The sequence below is a fragment of the Macaca mulatta genome, chromosome 11 (assembly GCF_049350105.2).
Source record: "Macaca mulatta isolate MMU2019108-1 chromosome 11, T2T-MMU8v2.0, whole genome shotgun sequence".
NCBI classification, from domain to species: domain Eukaryota; kingdom Metazoa; phylum Chordata; class Mammalia; order Primates; family Cercopithecidae; genus Macaca; species Macaca mulatta.
This window is the reverse complement of record NC_133416.1, coordinates 85,947,458-85,959,890: the sequence shown is the minus strand read 5'-3', so window position 1 is coordinate 85,959,890 and position 12,433 is coordinate 85,947,458. Positions and strand designations below refer to the sequence as shown.

Genomic DNA, 12,433 nt, shown 5'->3' with positions numbered 1-12,433 from the left:
CACCTGAGTTTGCGAGTTCAAGACCAACCTGACCAACATGGAGAAACCCCATCTCTACTGAAAATACAAAATTAGCTGGGCGTGGTGGCGCATGCCTGTAATCCAAGCTACTGGGGAGACTGAGGCAGGAGAATCACTTGAAATCCAGGAGATGGAGGTTGCGGTGAGCCGAGATCACGCCATTGCACTCCAGCCTGGACAAAAAGAGCAAAACTCCGTCTCAAAAAAAAAAAAAAAAAAAAAAAAAGAAAGAGAGAAAGAAAGAAAGAAAAAGACTAACGAATCATGAAGCATAAGTAATCTATTATAAAGATAGTGGACATAACAACTTACTCATAAAACTTGTAAAAAGTCTGGTGTTGGCATTTGTTAAAATCATATATAAAATTACTTCAATCCATGTTAAGTAAAAATCTGCATAGGAATAAAAGACTTTTCTTTTAAGGGTCTATTCATCATGGCAGTAAGCCTAATGCAACCTTATATATGATATTAGTATTCTGAATATACAAATAACTCTTTCAAATTTATAAATGACATACTAAATGTGCTTTAAAAACAAATTTAAGACCTGAAAAGGTAATCGCCAAAACACTAAATTATTTTATGAAGTTATGTTCAACCTCACTGGAATAAAATACAAATTTACTTAAATATTAAGATACAATTTAGCCTATCAAAATGAAAACCAGACAGTAGGAGATTTAAAATTTGACATTACGTTTCAGGAAAGTAGTTTGACAATATACATAAAAAAATATAAATGGTCATGATTTTGAGCCAATAATTCTACTTATATCAATTCACCTTAGGCATTACATTCAGAGATGTGGATATAGATATTTTCATAAGGGTACAACATAAAACACTGCTTAAAATAAATGCTTTTGGATATCTGAATAAGATTTTTACTAGAATACAGGTAAATACAACTTCTTCCCAAATTTCCATAGAAATGGCTTAAAAAAAAAGAAAAATATCAAGGAAAAGGCTGTATCAGTAGTGAAAACAGAAAACAAGTCATCAGTCGTTTGTTTCTTACAAATTTATGTCAGCAAATCAGTATGCAGGCAGAACAGGGCTTTTTAGATGAAGGCACAAATGCTAGAGAAGCAGGAAGGGAGGACACTGTTGTAATAACCTGACCAATGCAGATTCCAAGTAGGAAATGCTTGTTCTTGGGACCAACCCATACAAGAAGTAGGCAGTTTAATTTTGCACATAATACAGCGCTTAGAATGAGAAACAGACTAGGTAGATTGAAAGCAGCGATCAAATAAATATACAAACAAAATATTTTTGGCCTGGAAGAAGTTCTTGAACTTCTTTCTAAAGAAATTTTAGCTGAGGGAAATAGACCTAAATATAGACAAAGTTTGATAATAAAAAGGGCAAAGGAAGTGCAAAACTAAACTTTACAAATACTTTTTGAATCAAAATCAGATTTTTGGCAGACATGTATGCAGTATTGGGTAACAAAAAACAAAACGGGAGTTTTAAGGTTAAAAGTTTGCACAACTGGAAAATATTTACCCAACCAAGTTGTCATGTCTATGCAAACACAATAGAAAACCATCCTCAGACTAATATACTTTCTTTAAAAAATTACTCAGAGATGAATTGTGATTGAGAAATAAATAACATGAAGAATGAAAGAACAAGGAAACTATGATTTTATAAAGATTTATTTTGAGGAATAGAGGGAAATAATTTGTCTAAAAAGTAATTCCTATTGTTGAATATGGTATAAAGGTTAAAAAATTATTCTTGATGGAAAGGTAAATAATTTTTTAAGTATTATTAATACAATGTAATTTTCAGATTACATCAACAAAAACGGAGACTACATTTATGCAGAAAATAAGACAATACTGTCACTTATGAAAATAAACGGAGCTAATTATTAAAGTCCTGTGAGTCACTTTATTGAACAAAATAAACTTACAGGAATGAAATCATACAAATAGGCTTTTTTCATACCCTTGCTCCTGAATACCATTCAGATTTCACAGATTTTTAGTCACTCTCAGATACTGACCAAAATTCTCATTTTTCTGATTTATAAAGTCTGATTTGATCTGAAGCAACAGTTGACTTCCTTTTTCCTTTTAAATCATTTGTACTTCCCTCACTGATGCCGGACACACCTGATAAGTAGAAATGTGGTGGGTTTAACGTTTTGCCTCCACTTCTTCAGCTAGACCAGTTTTGTCAGTAGAATCTCTCACCTGCAGCACCCTGATGTGGGCAGTGGTTCCTCTGGTAGCCAATTTTGACTTTCCCTTTGCTCTACCTTCAGACAGTCCTCACCACCTAAACCCAGTCAGTAGAGGTTGCCTTTCCCATTGGTCTCTCCCCTAGCGACCTTCCTCAACTGTGTTCCACAGGAAAATCTGTACTATCTTTTTTTTTTTTTTAATACTTTAAGTTCTAGGGTACATGTGCACGTGCAGGTTTGTTACATATGTATACATGTGCCATGTTGGTGTGCTGCACCCATTAACTCATCATTTACATTAGGTATATCTCCTAATGCTATCCCTCCCCACTCCCCCTACCCCATTACAGGTCCCGATGTGTGATGTTCCCCTTCCTGTGTCCAAGTGTTCTCATTGTTCACTATCTTTACCTGCCGAACTCTGAACCTCAGTCTATTTCCAACACACCTTTCTCACCTCTGTCAGGCCAGGCCCCTCCAGCCAGTCTCTGGCCTTCAGGTATTTTTGGGTTTGACACGGACATCAGTGGTAGTTCCTTTCCAGTCCCTGGATTCTTGCCAATCTTTCTGAATATGCTCATAGAAGCTTTCTTACTTGACTGGGAGGATGTGCCAGACTTGTGTCTATGGAGATGGAGGAAGAAACCAGCATTCTCTTCATAGAATTTCTTATTTTTTTCATAAAAACCACTCTCTCAAAGGAATTCTTAGCTTTTGCTCATATATCATGGTGAGAGATGCATTCATAGCTGACACACTCAGTTTTCGATACCTCCTTTGCATGTCCTGCATACAAGTTCTATTGCTTAGAATAATACAATACTTTGCACTGTTGTTCTCGGATTTGAGGCCAGACTTCATGCACGGTCTTATTTTTAACATTGTGTTACATACTTAGCCCACTCTACAAATCCAAAGCCTTAAGTAATCTGAATCCTATATACCTTCTACCTTCACTCCCACTTGCTCCACACACTTAAGCTGCAATGGCTTTTTCTCCAATTCCTGAATCTAATGTACATTCTATTGCTACTCCCTAGGATTTTATTATCTTAAATCCTTGCATGACAGGATCTTCATTCAGAAATTAGCAAATGCCACCTACTCAGAGAATCCTTCTTTGCTCACTTATCTAGAATATCCCATATCACCTTTATCCTATTCAACTGCCTTTATTATCTCCATAGCACTTAGAAATATCTAAAATATAGTCTGTCTCTCCCCACTTGAAGGCATATTTCAGGAGAGTGGGAATATTGGCTATATTGTACATGACTTTATTTTCAGGAATTGAAAAACTGCTTGCCCTAGGCTATGCAACAATACATAGTTACTGAAGAGAAGACATAAATGTAAAAATAGAGCAAACAATATCTAGGCTATCAGAATGGTATATTCTCTATAAAGGAACAATCAATAAAGAAATAGAAGAAAAAGTAAAACAAAAATTCCAACTATGGAAAAAATTATGCCAGGCAAGTACAAACTTGCGTACAAGTACAAATATTCAAAGTTGCCTATTTATACTGAACAGGTTTAGTAACAAAAAAAGGCAAAATTAATACACACCTTTCATTATCTTTTAGTGTCAAATATTACAGCACCAAAGATGGTATTGAGGTACTAGAAAATGAGTTTCATGAGAGCAGGCTCTTTCGATTTTTTTCTAACTAATATATCAACAGTACCCAGCAAAATACCTGGAATATAGTAGATATTCAGTAAATATTTGTTGAATGAATGAATGACTCAACCCAAAGCAAAAACTGGCTGGGCATGGTGGCTCACACCTATAATCCCAGCACTTTGGGAGGCTGATGTATAAGTATCACTTGAGCCCAGGAGTTTGAGACCAGCCTGGGCAACACAGGGAGACCTCATCTCTAAAATAAAAAATACACAAAACTAGCCAAGTGTGGTGGCATGTACCTGTCATCCTAGCTAGTCAAGAGGCTGAGGTGGAAAGCTTGCTTGAACCTGGGAGGGTGAGGCTGCAGTGAGTTGTGATGATGCCACTGCACTCCAGCCTGGGTGTCAGAGCAAGACCTAGTCTCATAAATAAATAAAGCAAAAACTCACTATAAATTCAATAAACATTGAATAAGTGTACTTGAATTGTGCAAAATACCATTCAAATTTTATGCAGACCAGTTAGGTAAAAATAAATCGATCAACCGAAGTTTAAAATAAAAGAATTATTATCAATTATAATATTTCTTTGCAAACACCTTTAATTTATTTATACTACTGTTTCTTTAATGTGATCAACTGGAAATTTCAACCTTCGTATTTTCATGTGAATTTTAAAATGAATGAATATTGTGTAATGAATAAGTTATTAATATAAGAATTCATGTTGACTATTTTACTTTATAACACATGACGATATATTTTTGCAAACATCAAATAATCTGATTATATATCAGATTACATATTATAAAATCTGATTACATACCAGACTACACAGAATACTTCCATAAGTACCTAAAAGTCAGGTTTATCCAGGTATAATTTCCAATTACAGGTAAACAAACTGAATATTAATTGCAAAAACTTAAATGAGAAATCATCCACTGTTAAGAAACAGTCTAAATTATAATTTCAAATAAAAATCAAAATAACCTTTAAAAACTATAAAAATGCATATAATTTGTATGATTAAATTATATACTACCTAATAACTAATAAGAATAAGATAATCATTCTATTCAAAATTTTATAAAATGAGGTTCAAGTTGAACGAGACAAATGAAGACTTTTACTAACTTTATTCACGTTTACGTTTATACATATTTTGCAATGTCCACTTACTATTTTGGAATTACAAAGGCAATATATAATAAAAGATAAACAAATATAGATGATCACTTTTTATATCTATATGCTAGTGTTTTGTTTTGTTTTTTTTCATGTCATCATAAATTTATTTTCAGGCAATATGATAATATATTAACACTTGGCATACTCTGAACTTACAGAATAAGTACCACTCCATACTTCCTCATTAATGACTACCATTTTACATGAGCTTCTACAATCACAATGAGAGAACCGATTGCTACATGTTTGCTGGTAAATACATTCAGTAAGGCACTCAAATCCTAGACACGAACTAAGCACAGAACGCTCTTCCTCGCTTTAATAAATTGAAACATGATCTCATTTCCTTCATTTTCAATGCTTTTTATAGAAAGACACGCTTGTTTCGAACTTGCCTAAACATAGGTTTATATAAACTAATCCATTATCATGTATAGTTATAACCAAGGAAATGATTTCACATTGAAGGTTTTTTAGGTAGGGATAAGCAAAAGCACTGCAGCAGTTTCTGAGGGAATGTCTTCCATGTAGTTCCCCATACTTAGTACAATGCCTGGAATGTAGCAGGGACTAAACACAGTGAACAAATGGGCAAACCTTTAATTCCCAGGGATCGGCTACATACTGCCTTGACTGGTAGATCATTTCTCCAGAAGGAAGGAAGAAACCAAGACAACAAAAACAATCTTTTTAAGCCTCACAGGATTTTCTTAGAAAAAAGTTTTAATTTATATATTTACTGCAATTCTCTTTGTAAAATATATTTAATAAAAAATCCAAAGCAAAAGTCCTGTCATTCATTTATTTCAAAAGACAAATCATTTCAGTACTTCTTCCTTGAAATGTCTGCAGTTTCTTCCTCTGGCCTCAGAGAAGGGCATCGGCTCCATGCTTTACAATGTCAGGATAAAAATCCAGGAGGGAGAAATCTTGTTGTAATGGATAGCTCTTTTCATCTAACACAAAAAGGCTCTGAATCTTCAATACACAAGGTTCTGCACTGACTGCCAACAAAGAGTGGAACAGGTCTGCCACGACCATCCCATCGGTGATCTCTGAGGAAGGAACTATCACTCTGTTGAGGCAGTCTGCAGAAAAGTTGAGAAGAATCTTCTCTATCAGTTTTGATTCTACACGGATGCAAACATCATGTCTTCCATCAACTACAGTCATTAAGGCTGGCCTATACTGTATTTTCTTCATAGTAAATGGCAAGCAGCTAAAACACTGTTTATAGATCCTGTTCTCATCTGTTTCTAGTTCCAATCCACATTTTGCACAGCCAGTATACACGATGTTGGGAAGAGAAGAGAAAAATACTCTTCAGAGAACTGTGAGCATTTAGAGCTATCTTCTGAGTTGCTGTAATAGGAAATGCCAGCTCTGAAATCTGGGCTTTACTTAGAATCACTCCTGAACACTTATCCTCTAGGTGGGTTGCTAAGTCTGATATCTTCACAAAGGAGGGTGTGCTTTTTTGAAATTTTGCTTTAAATGTAATTGCCCTTTTATCATCATCAAACAAGCACTCATAGGATGACCAAGGCGTTGTATGCAATTCTAGGTTTTCTAGTGTATAATTGCGCTGAACAAAAAGATATTTAAATTCCCTAATATAACCTTTTTTCCTTTGAAGTTGAGGGTACCAGGCTGCTCCAGGACCCCATAATACAAGCACATAATGTTGATCTTGGGCCTGTGCCACTGTTAACATAACTTTTTTCTGCTTCTGTCCTCTATAACTGTATACTGCCTATTCTTCAGGCTGAATAGATTAATAACTCCCAAGATTTAATAACTGACTGCTAAATGTTGATTGTGGTACTGTCTCGCCAACCCATTGGTCCTCATGAATAACAACATCTGAGCAACCAGCCGGAGGCGGGTGCGGCCCGCGGGCCCGCCTCTCCCCACCCCTCCCCTCCTTTCGCTAGTGTTTCTAAATCATTATTGCACAGAACACTGCTTTACAGCATATTTATGTTTGTGTATGGGCGATAAAAGTCTCATTGTCTGTTTGAAAAATACCAGAGGTAAACAAAAATAGGGATGTATTTTGACTCCAGGGCTAATCCGAAAAATTGATAGTGAATGCATACTGCTGACTTATATGCCTGTTTAATCTACTTTACTAATGAATACTTTTTCTTGGCATATCTATTAACAATTTCCAAATCTAGTATCTCAAGAAACCAAGTTTTTAGAACACCATTCTATTATGATACAAGAAAACATGCATATTAAATTAGTAATTTTCTAGGAAGATATAAATGACCATAATTGACAGAAGAAACAAAACAAAATGAGTCAATAATAATTAAGTATGTAAATAATTTGTAAAGAATTATAACCAAAACAAGCTACATCCCCAGATCATTTGATTAATAGCTTTTTAAATGGTTTTAAATAAAAAAGTTTATATAATCTTCCAGGAAATAGGAAAAACAGTTGCCTAGTTAATATTATGTATATTGCTAATACAAATATCTATCAAAGAGTCAAGAAATTAAAATTTCTAAAATAATCTCATTTAGAGATATCCAGTGACAAATACAATATCCAGTAGTATATTTAAAAAAATCCTTGACAAAGTAGGATTATTGATCATACAGTCAAAATTATTTATATTTTAGGAAATGTTTTTATATAATTCTTCCTACCAATGAGTCAGATAAATGGCTCAGCAATCATATTTATTTAATTCAACCAAAACTAAAATCCTTCATCCCCTTTTTTACCTGATCTCTTTTTGCTGTTTCTAATTTGAGTTGTCATAATAACACTAACTCATACTCATGTGTGATAGATGGTAAAATACAGAAGGAAGTACATGGACAAATAAAATCATCAAAATCAATATTCTTACTCTTTTCCAGTGAAGGATTATTTATTTAAGGATCATGACCAAAGATATATAGAATAGAAAGTTTTAAATTTTTTCTTGTTATAAGACAGTGACTTTTAAGTTTAGAATTAAGGAAAATCATATTTTTTTCTTTAATTTTCCATGTCAGTTTTATGAGATGAATTTTATTCATTTTTAAATACATCAATGACATTTATCTGAGGAATCCTAAGAATCAGTATAAAGTTCACACTATGCAAATATCTCTTATATCTGGAAAGGCTAGGGCTGAAAAGTTCCTGTTGAGATTAGCATAGATCCAACATTTAGAGTCTAAAGAAAGATAGAAAGCAAGAAGACTGAACTCTAACAAATATCAAAAAGGTCAATTATAAGCCTTGATCCAGTATTTTCTAGAAGATTACTGCTCCTAAATCTCTCACTTGGCCAATTGGCACACTGGTAGGTGGATGTTATTGCAACAAATAGGTTTTTGTTTCCAACATAGAAAGCTATCATCTAGAACTAGTATATTTTTCTTTCTCCTATTTAATTCATTCATTCAGTTATATACCTGCATGTTATGCAGAATTACATGTAGAAGAAAGAATTACTATGATTAAAAATGCAAAAATAGTTAAAGAACACTGATGAGTAATATCAACAAAAAGGACTGCAGATCAAGAACACTATACCACCCAATCTTTTTATAGTAAAACACAGTATTTGTGAATATACTTCTTTTGGAATGGATGAGCAAGGTGAAGGAAAGAACATTACTCCCACACATCAAAATATGTAATTCTGTGACTTGAACAAACTGTATCATTGTGGTTAAAATAAAGGTGTTGCCACAGAATATCCTGAAATATGTTACTTTCGGTAGAACCCACCAGAGAAATTTCTCTTAAGTGGTGGGAAAAAATAAACTATCTAACTAATAAATTAATGATGCTCTCCTAAATATATAGATTTTCTTTTAGCATTATGGATACCATGATCACTTTTCTTCTTTTCTTTGTTCACTAGGAATGTCATAGGCAAATCTGTGGGCCTTGAACATGTGGTCTAGGATTTGAGCATTTTGACTTCAATTATATTTTTGGAATCTTTGATTTAGTAATCTATTTTATTGTATGGCAGTGTCCACAATTCTGTAACCTATATAAAAAAGAGATTTTTGAAATACCATGCACTGAGTCATCAGAACCTCCCTGTCTCTCACCATCTAATTTTTTCTATTTCCATGTCATTATCTTATTGAGACCTTGAAGTAACCTACACACTATATTGTCTTCACTAGGATTTTGTTATAACAGTCCCTTTAACACTATTTCCAAAGTTATCCTAATTTTGTAACTTCCCACTCATATTCAATATTTTTTACCATTTTATTGCCTCAGAATATAATTAACAGACCTTCAAGCGCTTTCTAAATTGATTTTTAACAAACAAAATGCTTCATAGAAAAATATGAAAACATATACAAGGCTAAAAAATGAGGTAAATATGTTACTCTGGACCAAAAATATTGAAGGATAGAGACAGCAATATTGTTATGAATATAAATTATCATCATTTTGCAACACAATGTGATTGTAAACTGATCAAAGTTCCCCAGTCAAGACTTCTCTCACCCATTAGTACTAGACTTCCCCTTCTTCTACAACCAACTCCAAATCTGGATAAAATACTCAACAGGCATTAAGCATCGGAAGTGAAAAACTCTGATTCTCAAGAGAAGAGAGACCTATGAGGTGAACTGCACATTTACCCTTTCTTTCTACCTGTGGTCTCTTTCTAGATGGTGCTACAGGATATAGAAACCAAGGAGAGCACAGAAGTCTTGGTAAGTTGAAGACGCAGATGTTGGAAATGCTGCTGAGGTGGCTGGAATGTACTGGATAGGGCACCAAAGAGGAGACAGCTGGACAGAGAGATGGGCACAGAACTCTGATAGAGGTTCCTTTATGTAGTTGGTGGAGAATGTGCACAAAGAAGGAAAAATAAAACAACACACATACACACGCCATTCTACCAAGTCAAAAATAATTCTCTCTCCTAAATATATGGATTTTCTTTTAGCATTGTTGATACTGTGTTCACTTTTCTTCTTTCCTCTGTTTACTAAGAGTCTCATAGACAAATCTGTGGCTTATCAATTTGTGTAATTGATAAAGTAGTGTTACAGTAATTGATTTGCCCAAATAAACAAAATATAATATTCTTTAAGGAAGACAACATTCAGATTCTCTACAGCACATCAACCACAATGTCCAGAATATAATTTAAAACAATTATTATTAGAAATATAAAGAAACAAGAGTATGTGGCCAGAAATGAAGGCCGCAGTTAACAAAAACAGACCTTCAGGATGACCTAGATGTTGGAATTAGCAGACAAAGACTTCAGTATAACTAGTAGCAATATGTTCGGTGAGTTACATAAAACATATAAAGAATTAATACATAGAAAATCTAAATAAATAGGGAACGTAAACAGGAACCAAATGAAAATTTTAATACTAAAAGTTATATCTGACAATTTTAAAATGTTCTAAATGAATATAACAACAAACTTGAGACTAAAAAATAAAAGGTCAGAATTCAAAGACAGACAAAAATAATTCCATGACAAGATCCAAGGAAAGAAAGGTTGAAAAACAAAGGAATACAGCCTCAGTAACCATAAGGCAATGTCAACCAGTTTATCATTGCATGCTGGAGTCCAAGGAAGAAAACAGAGAGAGAATGAGAAAGAAAAATATATTTGAAGATATAATATCTGAAATTTCTCTAAATTCAGGGCAAATTTCAACTTGTAGATAAATAAGCTTGGTGAACTCTAAGAAGGATAAGTCCAAAGGAAACCCTACATATTTTATCTTAGTCAATTTTTGAAAATGAAATATAAAGGAAAAGATACATTGAATATAGAAAAATATGAATGTCATGACAGCAGACTTTTGATTGGTAGGGAAAAATGGGGGCTAGAAGATAGTGGGGTGATATTGTCTACGTGATACCACTATGTAATGATATCTTTAAAGTATTAAATAAAATACTAACAAAACAGTCAAAACCCCAAAATGTCATATGTACTGTAAATATCTCTCAAAAATGAGGATGAAAATTAAAATTTCCAGATAAACAAAGGATGAGAGAATTAGTTACTAATGAACATACACTTCAAAATATGCTAAAGAAAATATTTTAGACTGAAAGTTACTGATACCAGATAGAATTTCAGATCTGCAGAAAGAATGAAGACCACCAATATGTGGGTAAATATGAAGGAATATTTTTTTTCTTCTCTTGATTTCTTCAAAAGTCAATTGACCAAAAAATAAAAAGTGTATTATTGTAAAGTTTGTAATCTTTGTAGAGGTAAATCATATAACAACAACACAATGAAGAGAATGGAGTAATTGGAACTACACTATTGTAAATTTCATTTTATTTTGAAACTGACAGATTGTATATTTTCTGTGAACAACATTATATTTCGAAAAAAGTATACATTGTGGAATGGCTAAATCAAGCTAATTAAAATATACTTACCTCACATAGTTATAATTTTTGTGGTGAGAACATAAGACCTCTCTTAAAATTTTTCGAGAGTATAATACATAATTTTAAAAATTAGAATACAAAATATAACACATTGTTCTTAACTATAGTTACCATGCTGTACAATAGATCTCTTGAATTACTTCTTCTATCTTCCTGAAACTTTGTAACTTTTGACTAACATCTTCTAAACTTCCTCTCCCACCACCATCCAAGTCCCTGTTAATCACCATTCTACTCTCTACTTCTATGAGTTCTACTTTTTTAGAATCAACGTACATGTGCAATCATACAATATTTGTTTTTCTGTATCTGGCTTATTTCACTTAACATAATGTCCTCCAGGTTCATCAATGTTGCCCCAAATGAGAAAATTTTCTTCTTTTTCTTTGCTAAATAGTATTCCATTGTGTATGTATACCGTATTTTCTTCATTAATCTGTTGATGGACATTTTAGGTTGATTCCATATGTTGGCTATAGTGAATAATGATGCAATAAACATAGGAGTGCAGTTATATCTTCAACATGATTATTTTATTTCCTTTGAATAAATACCCATTTGGGATTCCTGGATTATATGTTAGTTCTAATTTTGGTTTATTGAGGAACTTGTCTATTGTTTTCCATAATGACTGTGTTAATTTATATTCTCACCGACAGTGTGTATGAATTCCCATTTCTCTGTGTCCTCTCCAACATTTTTTATGTTTTGTCTTTTAGATAATAGCTGTTCTACCTGGAGAAAGGTGATATTTCACTGTGAATTTAATTTCTATTTTCCTGATGACGAGCATTTTTTCCAAATACCTGTTGGACATTTGTGTATCCTCTTTTGAAAAATGTCTGTTCAGGACCTTTGCCCATTTTAAAATCAGGTTATTTGTTTTCTTGCTATTGAATTGAGTTTTTTCTATATTTTGAATATTAACTACTTATCATATGTATGGCTTATATTTTCTCACATTGTATAGGCTGTCTT

The 12,433-nt window shown here is 33.2% G+C and overlaps 1 pseudogene; it reads right to left on the bottom strand.

The window, feature by feature from the left end:
• Window positions 1-5,876: 5,876 nt before the first annotated feature.
• On the bottom strand, window positions 5,877-6,908 carry LOC695468 (shieldin complex subunit 2 pseudogene; annotated as a pseudogene).
• Between the last annotated feature and the right edge of the window lie 5,525 nt (window positions 6,909-12,433).